This window comes from Panthera pardus, unplaced genomic scaffold, assembly GCF_024362965.1.
Source record: "Panthera pardus isolate Hobbes unplaced genomic scaffold, ASM2436296v1 HiC_scaffold_17, whole genome shotgun sequence".
Classification (NCBI taxonomy): domain Eukaryota; kingdom Metazoa; phylum Chordata; class Mammalia; order Carnivora; family Felidae; genus Panthera; species Panthera pardus.
In genome coordinates, this window is record NW_026526732.1 from 47,744,090 (window position 1) to 47,752,046 (window position 7,957).

General features: G+C 35.4%; 1 pseudogene; it reads left to right on the forward strand.

Moving 5' to 3' along the window:
- Positions 1 to 2,892: 2,892 nt before the first annotated feature.
- On the forward strand, positions 2,893 to 3,874 carry LOC109260617 (60S acidic ribosomal protein P0-like; annotated as a pseudogene).
- The last annotated feature ends 4,083 nt before the right edge of the window (positions 3,875 to 7,957 follow it).

Genomic DNA, 7,957 nt, shown 5'->3' on the forward strand with positions numbered 1-7,957 from the left:
CTGAGAGTTAAGATTGTGACTTTTGGTGCTTTATAAAAATGTAAAAATTGAGTCCTATTATTGGGTTTTAGCAAATGTTATATATGTTTTGCCTTCAGTGTTAAAGAGTGGGAAATTAGTTAAGTGTAACCAACCTCCAGGGGTGATTTTACAAAACAGCAGAATGTTTTATTGCTTCCTAACAACATTTCAATTTTACGCATTTAACAGTCTTTATTATAGATGAAAGTGGTTAGAACAAAGATATTCTATATTTTGCTGTTGGGATTCAAGGTAAAATTGTTTTATATTGGAGTCACATAAGTCAGTGTTACAATGGAGTCCTGGTATAATAAATGTCTACATCTGCAGTTAAATTAGTTGAGAGAGCACTTTCTGTCTATTAAAGAAGCCTCACTAGGAGTTTGGATCTGACACCAACTATCTCTGCCAACTTATGAGCCAAACCACTTGTTTGATTTGTACTCTATGGTTAACCAACTTTTCTGTGTACCTATGGAGTATAATTGGGGGTAATAATACTGCTCTCCTCAAGGGTTGCTTTATGGTTTTGAAGAGGTTGAACACACATTGATGGATTATGAAATATTCAACAAAGCATATGAGTAAGTGCATACTATTTTTCTCTAGACCAAAAAGGCTGAGAAGTAATTTAACAGAGAGGATACTAACAAGGATTATTTTTGCTCAGGAAAAATTCACACTCTGATGAGGAAAAACAAAAGAAAGCAAAACAAACAAATGGAACACAACTGCAAAGCAACGTGAAAATTGCTAAAATAGGGGTAAGAGCAAACATTTGTTGAACACAGAGACAAAAATCCCTGACTCAATATATCCTTAGTCTACTGATTTTCCCACTCTCTTAAACAAATGTCACCACCTCAAATTCCCAATATCTGCTAACCTGCCTTCTCTGTAAGTTGATAAGCTTGCTTTTTATCAACTAAAACAAAGACAATGCCAAGACCACCATTATCAAATGAAATCATCTATCAGCGTCTGTATGGGTGCTTTGTCAATGTATCTGTTTTCCTAGAGGAGAAATCCATGGTCATACCTAAAGCCATTTCTCTATGCTTCCTTCTTGAATCAAAGAGGACATGATTCCAGTAGCATAAAACATACTGTCATGTCTCAATTACCCTCCCAGAAATAAAACTTTTTCTTGAAGTCACTCTACCAGATAGCTACTGCTTTATTTGTCCCCTTTGTAACAACACTTATCAAAAGAGTTACCTACTTTCATTCTCTCTAATCCCTTTTCTCACATTATCTTTTCAACAAGCTTCAACATTCTAGTCTCCAATCACTCCACTGAAACTGCATTCCTTACTAGTGACTTAGGCTTTGCTAAATCCAATGGACATATCCATTCTCCTCTTGCTTAACTTATAAACAGCATTTGACACAATGTGTCCTTCATTCTTTTTAAAAATTTTTTTTAACATTCATTTATTATTTTTGAAAGACAGAGACAGAGCATGAGCTGGGGAGGGGCAGAGAGAGAGGGAGACACAGAATCCAAAGCAGGCTTCAGGTTCTGAGCTGTCAGCATAGAGCCCCATTCAGGGCTTGAACCCATGAACTGTGAGAACATCACCTGACCCAAAATCGATGCTTAACCCACTAAGCCACCCAGGTGCCCCACAATATATCCTTCCTTCTTAAAATAACCTTCCTCACTTGACTGGAGCTTATTTTTCACACATTCTCATTATTTTCTCCTTCTCATGCCTTTTGGCCTTTCCTCCTCATCTCTTTTAACTCTTAATTTTGGAGCCCTCTTCCCTCTTGGGCTTAATTCCTATTCCTATTCAGTTCTGTCTCCAAACTCATACCTTACCTTTATCACTTCATTTTAGCTCATGGTTATGTATATCACCTGTATGTCACCTATACCACATTTGTATCTTCACTCAGAACCTCTCACTTGACCTCCAAGCCCAAAGGCACATTATTTTAAAGCTAAGGTTAAGCTGACTCCTCGCTTACATGAATCCCTTTCAGACCTCTGACTGGTGGCCTAGCAATGTGATTATATAGGCAACCATTTTTGTAAAATGTACAAAACACTTTATGTAATGGCAATTTGTTATGATGCTGATTCTCTCATGCTTCTTTTGCATTGAAATAACGATGGATATTTTGCAGATATGATAAATGGGATTTTAAACTAGGAGTGAGCTTCTAGTCAGAATGCAAAGTGGATTTTTTTAAAACTTATTTTATGTAGGGTACAGACCTGTTTTCTGTTGAAGTACTGTTGAGCACTGTAAATAGTGAGTTTGTGTTTAGGGGTGTAGAAGAAAGGAGGAAGAAGGAGAGGAAATGCAGGCATCATGCATTCACAAGAAATAAGCTGAAAAGTCAGTTTCAGAAATGTATTATGAAGGGATTTTTCTGTTGATTTAAGGCAAATGGAAAATAATAGACCATAAATGTTTCAAAAAGTTAGTCATTTGCTGCACACTGGACATTTATATCAGTGCTATATAAATGGAGACCTGTTTGTATTTCTGACATGCAACTCTCCTTCCATGACAGCTGAGTTTGAGAACACATAAAATTTGAAATAATTCAAAAGACTTATATTCTTACATACAAATGATCAGTAAATAATGGGCACACACAGTATGTTCAACATGTTCCTTGAGGTATTTATGAAATCATTCGATCAATCATTGAATAACTATTACTGAGTGCCTATTATGTTCAAAGCACCATGCATGTGAAGGAGTGTCCATACATGTGTCTCAAGGAGTCTTATCAAGGAGTTTATAAATCTGTTAAGATAATAAAATATAGATACATAAGCCTCTCACCAGGCATCCTCATGAGAGTAACAGTGTCAATTAGACCCTGTGTGGCAATCCCCAATGCACTATTGTAATGCCTAGGGAAGACATGGCAACCTGAAAACCCATCTACTTCCTTAAAATAATCCAACTTTTCAATGATTATCTAAAAGTCTTCACTGTGGGAGCAGACAACATGGACTCCAAGCAGATGTAGCAAACTGGCATGCCCCTGTTTTGGGGAAAGCTGTGGTCCTATGGGCAAAAACATCATGATTCAATCACAAGGCCATCCAGGGGCATCCGGAGAATATCTCTGCTCTGGAGAAACTGTTGCCTCATATCTAGGGGGATGTGGGCTTTGTGTTCACCAAGAAGGTGAACTGAGATCAGAGCTCTAATCACTCAGATCAGAGACATGCTGTTAGACAATAAACGGCCAGCAGCCACCTATACGGGTGGCTTAACTCCACATGATATCACTGTACCAGCCCACAACACTGGTATGGGGCTAAAGAAGATCTCCTTCTTCCAGGATTTAGAAATCACCATTACTAAATCTCCAGGAGAACCGATGAACCATTGAACCATTAAAATACTGAGAACTTGAAATACTGAGTGCTGTGCAAATGATTAAGACTGGAGACAAAGTGGGAGCCAGCAAAGCCATACTGCTGAACATCCCCCCCCACCCCTTCTCCTTTGGGCTGATCATCCAGCAGGTGTTTAACAATGGCAACATCTACAACCCTGAAGTGCTTGATATCACAGAGGAAACTGCATTCCTTTCCTGGAGGGTGTTTGCCATGTTGCTAGTGTATGTTTGCAGATTGGTTACCCCACTGTTGCATCAGTACACCATTCTATTATCAGTGGATACAAATGAGTTCTGTCTTTGCCGATAACGTATGGTCCCTTGCTGAAAAGATCAAGGTCTTCTTGGCTGATCCACCTGCACTTGTGACTGCTGCTACCACAGCTGTTCTTGCAGCTTCTGCTGCTGCCCCGGCAAGGTTGAAACAAAACAAGAATCGGAAGAGTCCCATGACGATATGGGATTTGGTCTCTTTGACTAATCACTGAAAAGCAACCAACTCAGTCAATTTTATTTATGAAACAAGGAAATAAAGGCTTAGTTTCTTTAAAATACGTAGACATATAAGTATATGAGGCAATATATGAGAATAACTAGATCACAAATTTAAGAACAGATGTAACAATAAAGCAAAGATCCTCTGGGGTAAAGTAAATGGACACTTGCTTGGTTTAAAGCAGAGAGGTAAAGAAAGAGTAGTGGAAGATTCTATTAACCATTTAGATAGGGCAAGAGAACACAGGACCTTGGCAGAGTGGTTACAGGGATTTTTTTTTCTTGAAGACAAAAACCTTCCTTAATAGTTGTGTAAAAAGATGCAATTTATTTCATTAAAATAAAAATATTTTCAAAAGTTATATAACCAGACAGGTTCCCAGGTGGCTCTGTTGGTTAAGCGTCCAACTTTGGCTCAGGGCATGATCTCATGGTTTGTAGGTTCAAGCCCTGCATCGGGTTCTGAGCTGACAGCTCAGAGCCTAAAGCCTGCATCAGATTCCGTCTCTCTCTCTCTCTCTCTCTCTCTCTCTCTCTCTCTCTCTCTCTGCCCCTCTCCCACTCAAACTCTGTCTGTCTCTCTCTCTCTCTCAAAAATAAATAAACATTTTTTAAAAAGTTATATAACCAGAAGGATTAGCTACCTAAAATAAGTTCTTATTTCTGGGAGGAGTTCACTTAAAATACCTGTAATGTTAGGAATATGAGTATATTTGTTTTAAGAATAAATAAAAGTGGTAATTGAAAGCCACATGCTGGGAAGAGAGGTTTTGTATTTTCTCTTTACTCTTTATAAGAAAAAAAGATAGAATGTTGTCAAGACGATAAGAAAAGTTTTCCATTGGGAAAAGAGAGAGGGGGCTTTGTTAAGTTTCTTAACAAAGAACTTCTACAGAAAATTGTATAGGGTTGAAGATGAGTTGATATCAAATTTTTTCAGTAAAATTTGGCTGTTACTCATCCCTCTGTCCTGACCCTGGGTAAAGAATCAAAGATCAAATGGAATCCTCATAGTCTCTGTTAATCAAGATTCAGAAACCATTCAAATAAAGATTCAAGGAAACACTGAAGTTTTATTTGTATTTTGTGGAAGGCTACTTTGTCAAAGAGGGCCATGTCAAGACTAGAGGAAGTAAAATTTTGACATAATTCATGGGGAAAATAATCAGAACTTTAGATAAAGAGATGGTTGTTTCAATAAAAACATTTAATATTTATTAAAATCTTATACGCAAAGGTAGTCTAAGTGTATTATAAACAGTTTGGTCAAGGTTGAACACATTTAGCAAGCTGAAATTTGAACCCCTGTAGTCTGGTATTCAGAGCATGCATTGCTAACCATTGAACTGAACCATTTCTAAACATAAAATGACTTGAAAAGGCTTTTGTTTTGAAGAGGTGTTATTAAAAAAAAATAAAAATAAACAGAGTCTTATGATTAGAAATTTGAACAAAAATGTCTAGTGACATTGGCAAAATTATTGCCTCCAGGGTGTAAGAGACATTTGTTTGAAATATGATATCCACTGTTTCATATCCCAGTAGCCTTCCCCCAACTATTTAATTTTTAAATTTCATTAATTCTCAGTCATATCATCTATAAAACTGAAATAATAGTACCTACTTTTTAGACATTCAGAGTGTGTGTGTGTGTAAAATATTATCTCATACTACAAATGTTGATGACATGTGATGCTCCTGCTAATTCACGATTCTAAGCCTGAGTGGTAGTAAATTGTGATATTATTATAGAATATACAAGGTTAAGAAAGAAAATGTATTGGAGAAAAAAATTGTTGAGACTTTCATAGATATAATATATTATTTATTATTTCATTTGTTTTAATTGTGAACAAATCCCTCTTTTTTGCAAGAAAGAGAAAAATAAAGAAAACACATAAAACAAAAAGAGAGAAATTAATCAAAGTAGAATTCAAACAATCATTTTAAAGCACAGTCCAGTTTCTCTTTTAACCTTAAAAAGCTGGTGCCTGGGAAGGATGAAAGGTTTTGAAAGATAGAGTTTGTTGACATTGGGAGAGGTATAAGGAATATATCCTATAAAGTAAAAACAAGAAATAGAGTTCTTTGTGAAATAGACAACATCCATTTCCTATTTACTCTTAGGGATGAGTGAATTCTGTTGAGGGCAGCATAACTCTTACCCTGGAGATTACTTGTTAAGTTTTGAATGACATGTCAAACCGTGTAACCAGTTTTCATGCATTAACATAGATTGTACCAACAGATATTAAAATGCTATATAGATGACTAATAAAAAGGTGAGAGATAAAAGAAGTAATCAGTGGACATACTAACAGAAAATTTGGTTTATGAGAGAGGATAAAAGGGAGAATTAGGAATACCACTCCTGGCACAATTCCCTTGAAAAACAGGAAATTACCGTTTAAAAAAAAATGAAGATCACCATGCTGTCATATAGGAAAGCAGAAAAGAATTGTTATTTTGTAAAGGCCAGAAATATAAGTGGCGATCTTAGATGGAAAAGGAATATTCCAGAATGGAAGGCATAGAGATTAAATATAGACTTTTTAAAAGTATTCTGTGGTTTAGTTTTGACTTTGAAAACATGGAAATATTTTACATAATTAGGAAACAACATCAAAGCAAAATGAGACAAAGAAAACAACCTCTAAAAATTGTAAGCAAATGAAGCAAATAAACCTAACTGTATTACATTAGTGGCTAAAATAGAGAAGCTTTAAATAGAAATTTAAAATAAGGAATCGACTCGTACATCCCTCATGAGATTTATATCCTAAGGTCAAACAAACTACAAAAAAAACCCCAAAACAAACCACAATAACCCTTTAACTGATTTTTGTAATCATGTTGTTATTAATATTATAACATTGACATGTTGATTCTAAAAGTATGTGCAGCACATATACATGTACACATATGGGTAAGAAATCATTTTATATTATTACCGCATTAGTTTCTTATTAATGTTGCAACAAATGAAATTTAGAGGTTTAAAATGACACAAATTTGTTATCTTGCAGTTCTGGAGGTCAGAAGTCTAAAAGAGTTACATAAGGCTTCTTCCTTCTGGAGGCCTAGAAGAGAATCTGTTTTCTTGCCTTTTCCAGTCCTAGAGGTCATATACATTCCTTGGTTCATGAATATCACTTCCATATTTCAAAGCCAAGAGCATGACAACTTCTAATGACTCTTTCTCTTTCTGTCCTTCTGCTTCCAGCATCACATTGTTTTCTGTGTGTGTAAGACTCTTTCTTCTAAGGATCCTTGTGATTATAATGGGCCCACCTAGATAACCTAGAATAACCTCCCCATCTTAAGATCCTTAATCACATCTGCAAAGTCTTTTGCCATATATAGTAATTTATTCACAGATTCCAGGGATTAAAACAAACATTATTTAGGGAGTATTATTCAGTCTATCACAACAGGGGACTAAGAGTTTTAGTATATAGTGATATATACATATATATATATATATATATATATATATATATATATATATATATGTAAAATTAGACTTATTGAGCTTGCTACCTGAAAGAAAATACTCTTCAGAGGATCTGTGAAATATCTTAAAATGAGAAAAGTTATGGAAGGATATATATACAGTGTTTGGGGGCCTCAAGGAATTGTTGATAATTTGTGAACTAATCAGGTTGCTGGCACATTCATATTATGTGAAGTTACTGTTAGGTCAATTTATCTGTGGTCTCAGTCTTAAAAGTAAGACTCATGGAACAAATACTACATCTATTTGAGTTTAGATATTCTGTTGATATACATCATGATTGTGTTTCTTAAACATATCTCTTTTATTAGTCATAATATAATCCATTTTGCATACGTAGTTTCTGCTTTAATGATCAGCACCCTGCCTCCATGTACTCTTCAGTCTATGAAAACAGATAAATTATTATCTTCTTAGGATGTGATCAGTTGAAATTTGCACCACTGTTTGAGGAGTCTTGATTATTTTTTTTAATTTTTAAATGCAAGCCAAAAGACAGTGAAGCAATATCTTTAAAATACTGAAAGGAACTGTCAACTTAGAATTCTGAACACT